Source organism: Microtus ochrogaster, chromosome 5, assembly GCF_000317375.1.
Source record: "Microtus ochrogaster isolate Prairie Vole_2 chromosome 5, MicOch1.0, whole genome shotgun sequence".
Taxonomy (NCBI): domain Eukaryota; kingdom Metazoa; phylum Chordata; class Mammalia; order Rodentia; family Cricetidae; genus Microtus; species Microtus ochrogaster.
This window is the reverse complement of record NC_022012.1, coordinates 17,426,997-17,440,225: the sequence shown is the minus strand read 5'-3', so window position 1 is coordinate 17,440,225 and position 13,229 is coordinate 17,426,997.

The window sequence follows — 13,229 nt, the reverse complement described above, 5'->3', positions numbered from 1 at the left end:
TAGTTCCGGGACACATAGTGTCTGCACACATAGTTCCGGGACACATAGTGTGTGCACACATAGTTCCGGGACACATAGTTCTGGGACACACAGTGCCAGGACACATAGTGCCGGGACACAAAAGTGCCTCTGAGCTAAATCAGTGAGCTTAAAGGTCACGCATTTACCAACTTGACAAACAAAATAAAGTTAGTGTTATTAGAAGACTTGTAAACTTTTTGAAACCCCTAAAATGCTTCCATGCATGGACACATTGAAAGGGTCTCCTACTCAACTCTCGACCTGGAAGCTACTTTGCAAAATGAATGTAACTGACTCCATTTTTATTGACACCAAAAAACGATAGCTCCATCTTGAGGAAGTAAGGAATTGACAAGAGACTGAGAACCAATCCAGGGTATCAGGCTACCTAGCTAATAGCTTGTTCCTGCTGCTCTAGGCTTCACTAACTACATTCGGTAAGTCTGATTTGTGTTAAGCATAAACAGAGGAGAGAAAAGCGCTATCCTTTCAAAGTTACTAGCCACTGTTGTCTGTAGGCCTAGAGATAGTCAACCCAGCACTACCTGCCGGAATGTACACCACCACATTGCAGACCATCTTTCAATTGCAGCTCTACTCTTCTTCCTCAATATAGAAGTCATCATTTGTGCAGTGCCTCTGAGTTCTGAACAATAAAGATCACATTTTTCAGTCTTTCTTATGGTCATCCTAATCATTTGAAATCATACCACTCCAGTGATTAGTCTCTAACAATATAAAGTGTCATTAAAGGAAAGGCATGTTCATCCGTCTTTTCTTCCTCCTTGTTGATGGCTGGACTACATGCATGATAAGTGCTGGGCACTTCAACAACCATTTTCTATCATGAGAGGAAAAGCCTAGGGGATATAGCAGGGGCAAGAAGGATGATTGGACTTGATGCCATAAAGTGTAATCCAAGCTTGGCCTCTGCTTCCTGAGTGAGGGAAAATGAATACTCGTCATGTTCTGTTCCTTGTTAGTTAGTCGGGAACTTTCTCCCAATTCTGTTTTGGGCTGCAACATGAATGAAACATGAGGCATTATGCTAAGGGAAAGAAACCAATTTCACAATAACCGAAACTGTTTGACACAATAACATATACTGTTTGGCCCCACTCACGAGGTACCTGTAAGAGCAAAATCATAGAACTGGACACAGAATGGAGGCTTCAGGGCCTGTGGCAGGAAAGGATGGAGAACTATTAATGGGTGTAGTATTCCAGCTTGCAGGGCTGGAAAAATGGCTCAGTGGTCAAGAGCACTGGCAGTTCTTCCAGAGAACCTGGTTCAATTTCCAGCACCTACCTGCTAGCTCGCACCCATCTATCACTCAACTTCCAGGATAGTCAATGTTCTCTTCTGATTTCCCTGGACACAAGGCATGTTCAAGGTGTACATACAGACAGAAAGGAAAACCTTTCAGATACAATAAATAAAGAAAGAATTCTAAAATAACTTTGCAACATGAAGGGCATTTGGGCCTGGGAAGACGGCTGAATGGGCAAAGGCCACGAGGACCTGAGTTTGGATCCCCGGCATCCACATTAAGAACTGGGTGTGGCAGCTCTCATCCATAACCAGCTCTGGAGCAGATGACCAGGCAGTTCCTGGAGACTTGCTGACAAGAAATCCAGGTAAAATGACAAGACCCCAGGATCAGCAGGACACCTTGTCTCAAAAAAATAAGGAGACAGTGATAGAAGATACTTGATATCAGCCTCTGACCTCTGCATGCACCTGCACGGCCATGTATACTTACATACATCCTGGAAACAGACATGTGTGTATAAACATATATGAAAAAGAGTTGTAGAGATTGGTCCCACAGCAAAGTAATGCTTGACATACTTAACACTATTATTAGCATGAATACGGACATGCCCCCTGTGCATTTTATCATGAATTTAGAATTTTTAAACCTTTTAATAAAAAGATTTACATAATATTTTCATTGTTATCAAATTAACATCATCATTAGCCAAAAAAGTAGAGATGGAAAACACCAAGGAAAGTGTTATAGTCATATGATGATTGTGTCGGGGAAGGTATCTCTTCATTAAATCAATTTAACAAAAACACAGGACAAATATAAATATTGCCATTTTTTTTATTTGGGTAAGATTTAAAACAAAAGATAAGAACATTGTCCAAGATCACACAAGAATTAAAAAAAATCAGGCAGTCCGCCCCAAGAGCACAAGCAAACGTGTGGATGCTTCGTTGTTTTGATTTGTTGCAGATTTACTTCTAAACAATCATATAAAGTTCCTGATGTTTATCTCTTCTTCACAAGCAGTGGTGACTTCCAGCTTTGTACTGCTATTAGGCATTCTCCAGTGGTCACATTAATATTCACATTTATTTTTTTAAGGATAAATTCATTCATTGGCATGTATATAAAGCCTTCTGAGTTATGCATTTTTTATTTCTTAGGCGAAGATCGTTCTTTCCTTTGGCTTCCAGTTGTTCTGTGCTATGCTGATGGAGTTACTCAAATGAGATCTTGGAGATGTTTAAAGATGCCAAGAATTTACAATGAAGTAAGTCTTATTAAAAGTAAAACATATCCATCCCTTTGACTTTCCAGGATTCATTGATCGTGAGGTATAAATATGTATTTAGAGAAATCTTAAAAAGTGATGTACTTGCCCGCTGTCCCCTCTAGGGTATCAGATCAAGTGTCTATGAGGTAGGAAACAGTTACTGCAGAGTTTTATCTCCTGAAAACTGTCTGCCAAAAAGCAGTCTTCTTCAACTTGAATTCTTCTCCTTCCCCCAAGCTGTGCTTTCCAGTAATCTCTCGTTATAAAGATAATAACCATATTCATTAACAGTTCCTCCATCAATCAGAAGGCAGTAAAAGAATAAATCTCAAGTCACCAACACTTAAGCTGTCAAAGGTATTCCATCAGTGCTAGCCTAATTGAGAATAGCTTGCACCAACTGGGTTGGTCATTGGTGATTAAGGAATGAACGAAACTGATTTCACTAATGTGAGAAGCTCCACGGGGAATTCTCGAGTGTGCCACGAATGTGCCGCCTTATCTTAACTTTTTTCCCTCTGTGCTCTAAAGGCATAAGACAAGTTGATTTGCTTTATGAGCCTGTTCCCTCATCAAACAAGAGGGCAAAATGGTTTCACATCTTCCTGTTTGAACATGAAATGGATTTCTAAATTATGTTTATATCAACAAAAACTAGAGCCTGTGGAGTATGAAAGGACCCTCAGAAAGTATCTAACCCAACTCTTTCATTATTCCAGAAATCTAAAAGTCAAATAAATTAGACAACTTGCCCAGAGTTGTGGTGGACATTATCTTCCAGAAGACGAACATCCTTTTGGGGAAATATCACTCAAAACGTGGTTCCACTGAGAACTGCCAATCATAAAACTAACTCCGCACTCCATCTGCACACGTTAGCATGGGAAGCTGATGTGGTCCAAGCTAGGTCAATAGGCTCTCATCTCTGACCACATTCATTGTTCCAGAATAAGGTGACCTCTACTTCTCCCCAGAACGTTTACAGCTTTAGTTGTGTAGAAACGGCCTTCTCCCCTCTATGTAAAGTCAGCTTCATAGTGAGAACTGAGCAGCTGTTGGCCAGCCAGACATCATTGGAAATGTAAGTCTATAAAATTAATATAGCATTAAAATAGGACTCATGTTAATAATGGCGCTATATAATAGCATTACATGATTACTGTATCATTTCAATATATTACAATAAGGCCCTGATATAAGTAGTGCCCCCAATTTAAATGACAGAAGCCAAGTGTAGAAATCATTAGGCATTATGACAAGAACTTCAAGGGAGGAAAGAGATGAGAGAAAGCTGGCCTTGCTGGTCCCTCAGCTCACAGGATACAGATGTCAGCATCCTTTTCCTCACTCTGAAGCCTGCCTTCATCTTCTCAACGCATGTTACTCTTGGCTGGGCAAACCAAGCAATCAATCTTGAGGCCACTCCAGTAAGTAAACCCCACCTCCAGGACAGCTATTACGTGTGGGCAGGTACTGCATTCCCACGGAGGCCATCCTTTTGCTCTTCTGGCTCTCATCAGACTTGCATAATTCCCACTGCTCTTGGGCTTTGAGACACTATGTTGTCTTGGGCATATTACAAAGCTTTTAAATGCATAAACATATATGTATTTTATTTGTGGAAATAGGAAGGAGTTGGAGAGAACCCAACACCTTTACTGAATATTATAATTGAAGTGGGAGAAAAAAAATCAACTCAGAGGGAAGAATCCAGTTCTATTGCATTTCTCATCCCCAGAGACGCTTATGATGGGCATAATGGCTGGACATTAGCCCTTGCCTTCTAACAGATGCAATCTAACAGATGCGATTAAATGGACCCCAGACAAAACAAACAAGTAAATGGCAGTCTATTTATAGGTCACTTTGTTCCTTCCTGCTAGAAATAGCTCACCTCCTGCGCATGGGACAAATGCTTGTATCACCTGAGAAAGTGTCACTCTGCTCAGGAGCCCCTGATAAGTGTTAGCATTAATGGGAACCTCCTACCCCACCCCCACCCAGGCACTGAGCGCGGTGAGAATGTGCTTATTGGTTTCAAAGTGGGTCACCAGGCCTCTGCTCTAACCTTATTTCCCCAGAGGCAAATGGGTGGGCTTAAAACACAAAAACTGGAATTGGTCATTTTCATACTTTTTTTAGATTAGGATAAGTCATGACTTTCTCTTCTAGTTTGGAAAATAATCTCAATGGTGCCTGAATTATTCTATCTAGGTCAGAGGACCATAAAGATGATACGTTATAGTCCAGCCTGTGAGAAAAAACAAAACACTCTGCTCAACTCAGTGCTCTAACAGGTCAAGGGTTTAGGGTTTGTTTTTCTAATGGAGTATATAGTTTTCTGATATTCTAATTCATTCTAATGGAATACATACTTTTCTGATTCGCAGTGCACTAGGAAACGATAACATAGCGATTGTGCAAGCAGTTAAAGCTTCTTCATTCAACGAGTAAAGTAACCTACAGACCTTCCAGTTCCTTGAAACCCAGGGTGCTTCTGCTGGATGAGCAGTAGTGGTAAGGGAGCCCCAGACTTCACCCAGATCCACTGAGTCAGAAAACCCTTGTTAGAACACACTGCATGCTAACGAGGTTACAAAAAACATTGCCTTATTCTACAAAAGACTATAGAAGCATGAATGAAGGTGAAATTCTCTACTATAAAGCCTTTATCTGAGCTTTAAGGCTGAGGTGGGCCACCTCAGCAGCCAGGTGGGAGCTCTCTGTGACTGGTCCCCCGAGCTGGGTGCTGTCTCACACCGAGAAGGGTAGGGAAATCGGTGAAGTCAGTTCAGGTGCTGTGACACTTATGGACATCAGAACTGGAGTGACCTGATTCTAAACAGTTGTGTTTGGGGCGCTTTAACCTGCTTTGAAGTGAAGACAGTAATATTGACGGTATCTTTCATGTGGTTTAAATATAGTAATTAAAACAGAACTCCCCTAGCACAGCAGTGGCCTGTAAGGTACACTTTCAGCTGTGTGTTCTGTGAATTCTTTGATTTTTAATACTCCCCCACACCATTAGAAATAATGTTTAGAAATGGGTTCGCTGCTCACTGTTTCGCCTAGGGACAGTACACAGAGCGCTTAAGTGGCGCATTCAGTGGGCTGAATTCAGTGGGCGCATTAAGTGGGCTGCCTCAGGACGGGAGAGCGGTGTGCTCTGCACCGTGCGTCCTGTAGGTGGCAGCACCAGGACCGCCTGAGCACGGAGCCATGGTCTCAGCAACTCGGGACTCTTGCTGAGCCAAGGATGGAGGAAGCTGGTATACCCACGCATAGGAAAACTGTACCTTCCAGTACTTTCCAAGGCTTCCTTCCCGGGGCCGTAAAGAAGCTCGGCGGCTAAGAGTGCTTGCTCCTCTTCCAGAGGACCCTAGCTCTGTACCCAGCACCCATGCCTGACCATCTCAACTGCCTATAACTTCAGCCCCAAGGGGAATCCAAAACCTCTGGTCTCTGAGGGCGCCTGCGCTCACTTACATATTTCATATACTGCACAGGCACACATAATTAAAAATAAAACATGTTATCACTTCTTGGCCTTTTGGCTAAGATCAAGTGTAAAAATAAAACATTTTGCCTCCTATGCATTTTGTTTTGTTTGTTTTTGTTTTACATTTGTATGGTTTCTTTCTGGGAGTGGGGATGATTTTAGCTAAGAACACCTTTGAGGAAAGCTTTCTGATCCAGGACTCTAGTACCCTAGGAAGTCTTTTGGGATTACTCCAGCCTCCCTCTAACACTCTGGGCAGCCCCACCCCAGGGAGGCCCCCAGCTTCAACAGGGAGGTCCTGGAGGTCGAGGTGGTTCTCAAAGGATGCAGGAAAGGAACAGTCACTGCAAGCACTCCCGAGATGACTGCCCTGCAAAGTCTTCAGCACTCTGAATGCCTTAGAAAAGCCGCTAGGCTAGGTCAGGATGTAGGCAGGAGAGTCAGTAGATTGCCTAGAGTCAGATAGCAACTAGGCTTCAAATCCAAGCATACTGCACTTGAATTGGTGTTTCCTTTCCTTGGAAGACTACAAAAACAAGCAAGCAGAAGGGAAAGAAGAGAGCAAGGAAGGGAATGTTGAAGGGCTTGGAGGGAGGACAGAGAAGAGAGAAATGATGCAATTATATTATAATCTCAAAAATAAAAACAAAAAAGAAGGAGCAGGAAAAGCGAAGTGGGAATTTGCTTGCAAACAAAGTGCTTTCTGAGAGTTCTACTACGCACAAATAACTAAGATACTAGGCTCTGTCATGGCCAGATTTGGGCTAATATCAGACAGGAGGGGTCAAAGGTACAGGTCTGGTAACAAAATAGAGGATCCCCTTCAGAAAAGCACCCAAAAATAATATAAGAGTCTGTTAAGAAAGACATCTGTGACTGGAGAGACAGAGGACCCAGGTTCAATTCCCAGCACCCATAGGAGGCTCACAAAGGCCTATAACTCCAGTCCCGGGGGATCTGAAGCCCTCTTCTAGCCCCCATGGCTACTGAACATTGTGCTGTACAGATGTACATTTGAGTAAAAACATACATACTTAAAAATAATTTTCGAAAGAAAAGAAACCTCCAACAAGATTAAGACAAGGGCTTGCCCAGTGTTGGCTGTACAGTGTCTACAGTCTCTCTCATTCTGTTGCCAGAGAAACACAACTTTCTTTTGTTCTCCAGGAAATTGAAAACACTGGTATAATGCCATGAAAAGTTTCCTTTTGTGGACTTTGAAATTCAAATATATCTGGTTTTACTTTTTTCCTTTTTTGTTGCTGTGTGTGGATGTGGGGGGGGGTACAAATGCATATGAAGGTCAAAGGTAAATAACAGGTATCCTCCTTGACGGCTCTCCACCGTGTGTGTGTGTGTGTGTGTGTGTGTGTGTGTTATTTTTGTTTGTTTATTCATTTTGGTAGCATCTGTGACTCTATCTGGAGCTCAGAGCTCGTCGTTGGGCCAGGCTTGCTGGCCAAAGGCTCCAGGGACCCACCTGTTTCTGTTCCCCCCACAGTAGAATTATATGTTAATGCTACTACCCCAGCTTTTATATATTGACTTCGGGGGGGGGGCAGAGAGATCTTCATATTTGTGGAGAAGGCCCTTGGCCAATGGAGTCATGGCCTCAGTCCCGTCCTTTCTGTTCTTGAACTTGAGAGCTTGTAACTTAACCAATGCTAAACCAACAGAGCTGTTTGAGCAGTGCCTGACTTGGGATGGGAGCTTCTAACAATTACTGTAGTGACATTTCTCAGCGTTTACCTTTTCAGCCTCCATCATGCCCAATCAGAAACTCTGGTCCCCCATACGCTAGACCAAGGGCTCTGCAGCCAAGTGACATGCTATGATTGGTCCAGACTGTCACTCCCTAACTCGGGAGTTGTTTAAAAGGGACTGTTAGACTCTTTACACTGCCACTAGGTTGCCACACATCCCCCAGTAGTCTGTACAATCTGTATCTTCCCCGAGGTCTGGGCCTCAGTACTGTGAAATGCGTACTGCTCCGGTTCTGCTTAGTCATTTCCTGCTTCTAAGACAGTGTTTTCTGGTTTCCCCTCCTAGTCCTATGCTGTCCAGTACCCACCACCACCCATAGGCAGCCATACAGGCTACGGAGATTAATTAAACCCTGAAAATACTCTTCTCATTCACACTGTCTGCCTTCCAGGTCCTTGGTGACCATGCGTTTTAGACAATGTCGATTATAGAACATTTTCATTAAAGCAAAAACCAAATGAAATTGGGCTGACCTAAAGGGTGTGTCTAAATCCTAACTATGTTTAGGGGCTAGACCTATATCACCTAGGCAAAAGAGGTACTTCTGGCCCTCCCGGATACACGTTAACTTTCTCAGTGCAACAGGCAACACACAGACCAACTCAGCCAACTCACTGGTGACCACTGAAGCACCCAAGGTCCCAGGCCACATGCTACTTCAGGGACAGCAGCTCCTTGGCCTTAGTGCATGACGGATAAGTATGCACAGAGCCTAGGGGCACTAGGAGACAGAATTTATTCTTTCACTATTTTATACATACATGATGGTCTCTGATCATAGTTGCCCCCATTAGCCTCTTTTCCTCCCACTAAACCCCTTCTCTTCCCAAGTCCCTCTTCTATTTTCTTTCAGGTTCTTTTACACTTTTTTTTTATATTATAAAAACAATGTATAGTTAACTCTATCCCCAAACTTGGCATGGTTCAATTATGAGGGATATAAAGAATTTGTCAAACACATAAAAACACTACTCTCTGTTTGCCACAGTAACCTGAACAGTCAGGCAACCTTCTGAGGTATAAAATCCCCAACAAAGAGACTTAAAGATTGTCCAGGTAACTCCAAGCAAGGAGAAGGCATTATGGGGGAGAGGGGAGGTTGGGGGGGAGGCGGGATATGGGGAGGGTGGGCTGATCAAAAAGGGAGTTGAGGTTTGATGGTTTCCGGATCAGGAAAGGAGACTCAGTTCGTAGGGGTCAGCCCTGACTGCCTGCACAGATCACGAAGGGAAGGTGGGAGTTAGAGAAACTGGAAAAATGCCATGACAATAACTGAAGGGCGCATGGTCGCTGATTCCTAAGCATAAATAGCTCTGTCAAAAGCTCTTCTACATCAGAGGCCCTCAACCTGCCTCATGCTGCACCCCTTTAATCCAGCTCTTCACGTTGTGATGACCCTCAACCATAAAATTAATTTCATTGCTACTTCATAGCTATTATTTTGCTACTGCTATGAACTGTAATGTAAATATCTGATATGCGACTTTTGCAATTTGATTTTTAAAAGAATATTCACAGGAGAAGCTAGGTTTGGCCTCAGTTATGCAAACCGTATTCGGAGCAGAACGAGTCATCTGTAAAGTTGATGCTAACACAGACCTACTATGAAAATATACAAAAGTTTTTTCTTTGTTTTTCAGGGGGGGGGATGTAAATAAAATAGAAGCAGCTTGCTTTTCATGATGCCTAACTCCAGCAAAACTCAAAGCACAAGAGGTTTTTAAAGTCTGCTTAATATTCAAAGTAACTTTTGCATAGTGTTAGTATTTTCCATCACAACCAGAGCTCCCAAGGGATATCAGCATTCAAGCAAAATGCTCAGCCACCCCAGAAGTGAGTGATGCTGGGTCCTAGGGCCGCACATGCACCATCAGTGTTCAGGCAAACAGCCTGGCCACCCGGTGTCTTAAAGCCCTACGTAATCTGTGCGCGTTATGGTCACATAATCTATGTGTGTTGTCGCTGCGGGAGGCCCTCTGTGCATGCACTCTAAGGCCTTTAAATGTAGACACGCCTTTAATTCCAGTACTCAGGAGGTAGAGTCCAGCAGATCTTTGTGAGTTCAAGGCCAGCCTGGTCAATAGAGTGAGTCCCAGGACAGACGCGAAAGCCAAAAAAAAAAAAAAAAACAACGAAAGTGGACACGCCAGCGCCAGCTCTACCTCTTTCTCACCACGCTGTTTTGTTTTCAGCCAGGTCTGCCCACTACCCTCTCCCCCACCTCCCCACCCCCTCCTAAGTCCCTCTGTTAAAAAAAAAAAAAAAAAACAACCCACATAAAGTGGGTTTCATTGTGTATCTTGTGAACCGTTCTCGCTCCCAGAAATATCACATAGTACAGTCTTTCTTTTGAAGATGAACGTAACTCCCCAAAAGAACTACCTACCCCAGCGATTCCTTAGTAGATTCTAGCACTGGCTATCATCATTAAAGAGTCTGGGTCTGTATTTGAAGGCTATAAACAGATCACTGATCAAGGTCAGACTGTAGGTCTCAGAGAAGGACCAGCAGCGGCTGCATCACTCTCAAACCCAGGGACCACACTCGTCTTCGTTCCTTACCGACTTAGTTCTGCACTCTTCTTTGGATACTCTGCTTCAACACTTAGTGCTGTCTTAAAGATAGGGACAATAATTTAAGTGATTTGTAAATCCACTTTTTATAATCCAGTACAAATCCAGATCAAGATGAACCTCCGAAGCCCTGAATAGTGGCTGGTCCTAGAACAGTGCCCATAGCTTCTCAGCCCAACAATACCTTCAAGAGCTGGTGTGGATGAAAATTCCTAAAGTTGCTTGGTCTCCGGACACATGGGACATAAGCAGAACTGGAGCAGGATCAGGACAGCACTGTGGTCTAAGTGTGCTTGGGTAGCACACGAGTCCTTGACTCAGAAGATCTCGTTATTGGTTTTCTGCTGTCCTGTTGCATCTCGGTAATTTGAATGAATTTTATCAAAGGCTCCAGCTCACACTTTTTCTTTTTCAAGACAGGTTTTTTTTTTCTGTTAATCCTTGGCTGTCCTGGAACTTATTCTGTAGACCAGGTTGGCCTTGGACACAGATACCCCTGCCCCTGCCTCCTGAGTGCTGGGATTAAAAGCGGGCGCCACCACTGCCCAGCTTCTACCTCGTATTTTAATTTTTCACTGGGCTTTCCAAATCGTACAGATATCTGTTGACGTCTGATGAGGTTGCCTCTTGTTTAAACCCATCATAAATTGAAGACATTAAACTGAAAATGCATTTAGTACCTAGCTAGCTCAAAGACTATTTTATAACAGAGTTTTAAACGCTTTGTGTCATTACTGACCTGTGCGTCTTGCTGCAGAGTCCTGTGGCCTTCATGATCACGTGGCTGAGAGATCGTCCCGCAGTCAGCTAACCTGGGAGAAGACCAAAGCTTAACGCATAAAGTACGGTTTCTACTGAATGTGCACTGCTTCTGCATCACCGTGATTGTAAGTGTTCTGCCAGAAGCAAAGGCATTTGAGGGAGAGATGCTTGTTCAGTTGCTGGACAATTGAGATGGTGAGCCCAGTAAATTGGACTTCTCTATTCTTTCCCCGTGACTGAAGATTGATGGACTGCCTCCCAGGAAGATAGCTCATAGTTCTGACAATTCAGGAGAGATTGGAACCAAGATAGTGGTGGCCAATGATGGGCAGGACCACACCTTGAAGAAGACTGCTTAGTTAGACATATGTCTTTCCCTCTATTTAAATCTAAGGATAAATTTTGGGGTCACTGGATCTTTCTGTTACTTATTCCTCTTCCCAGTGGGGCTATGTGGAATTGATTTTCTTTCTCTCTCTCTCTCTCTCTCTCTCTCTGCTTTTTACTCTTGCTAGTCTCTTTACCTGGCTTATTAAAGGACAAATGGCCAGATCTAATTTGTTAGAACTACCCGCTTAAGATCTGAGCCTCAAAATTCTGGGGTCAAAAAAAGTCATAAACCTTCATAAATCAGAGACTGTCTATATAGCGTGTCCTGAAACAGATAGTCTTCCCATGGTTCTTGGGAGCCTTCTGTCTCCACAAGACCTAAAAAAGACAAGAGGAAATGTAACCGGGTTATTCCTGCTGTTGCAGGGGGTGTCAGGCATGGGGGGAGGTGGATAAAAGGCATCCAAGATGAAACCAGGAGATCAGGTTAGAGAACCCCAGTTCTAGTTTACTTTCTGTTTCCACAACAAACAGCATGACCAAAACAACTTGGGAAGCATTGCGTTTATTTCATCTTACACTTCCTGGTAACAGTCCATCACTGAGGGAAGTTGGGGCAGGAACTGAGGCCAGGAACTGAAGCAGATACTGTGGGGGAACTCTGCTTACTGACTTGCACCTCACAGCTTGTTGGGCTGCTTTTGTCTACAACTTAGGATCATCTGCGCAAGGGTGGCACCAGTCTACAACCCAGGATCATTTGCCCAAGGCTGGCACCGGCCACAGAGGACTAGATCTTCCCACATCAATAATTAATTAAGGAAGTGCCATCGGCCACGCTGATGGAGGCAATTCCTCTTCTCCAGTGACTCTAATTTGTGTCAAATTGACAAACAAGGAAAAAGAAAAAACCCAGCACACCAGGTGATTGACAGCAGAGGTGAGGACTGTGTGGAGGGGAGATTTACTTGGAAAGCAGACTCCATAGGACTTGTGGAAAGATAAGCACAAACAGTAACAAACAGAACAGAAATCATAAGCGCTTAGCCCTATCTTCCAGCTAGCCAAACTTGTATCCAGTTTGGCTAGCGATGTTATCTATTCCGGCTTCACAGTAACCCTGGGGAGGGATTATGATCTGCATCCTGCAGATAAGAAGAAGGGGACTCAGAGGGTTACACGAGGGCTCCAGCTAGTAAGTAGAGGAGACACTCAGAGAAGCAGGGCCAAAATATCTCCTTTGCACACCACACTGGGTCCATGCTAAATGTCAGGGCCAATCCAGAAAAGACAAAATAAAAGAGCAAGGGGAGCCTCATTTGGGCTCTCACCTTTAATCTCTACTTGAGAGCCACTTGTTTGCTAAAAGTGAATTAGCACTGGGGTACCATAATGAACTCACCACCAAGAAGGAAAGACGTCCTACCAGGCTTCTATGTAGGAGAAATGAGTTCCCCTAGCTCTTTGAAGCATTTTAACAACCTGAAATTGCACGGGGTAGGTATCTGCTAAGGCTGTTTCATACCAGGCCACTTTCACAAAAGGCCAGACTGCAGGAGCCCAGAGCTACTCCCAGGGGTCTGGCTAACTACATAAATGGCTCCAGAGTTCACAGGAAACTTGTGCCCTGGAGGCTAAGAGGACTGAAAGGCATTTGCCATCCAAATGGGAAAAGGGGAGGGAGGGCGGTAAGGCTGTCAGCTACAAACAAAGGATGGGAAGGGAAGGGATGAG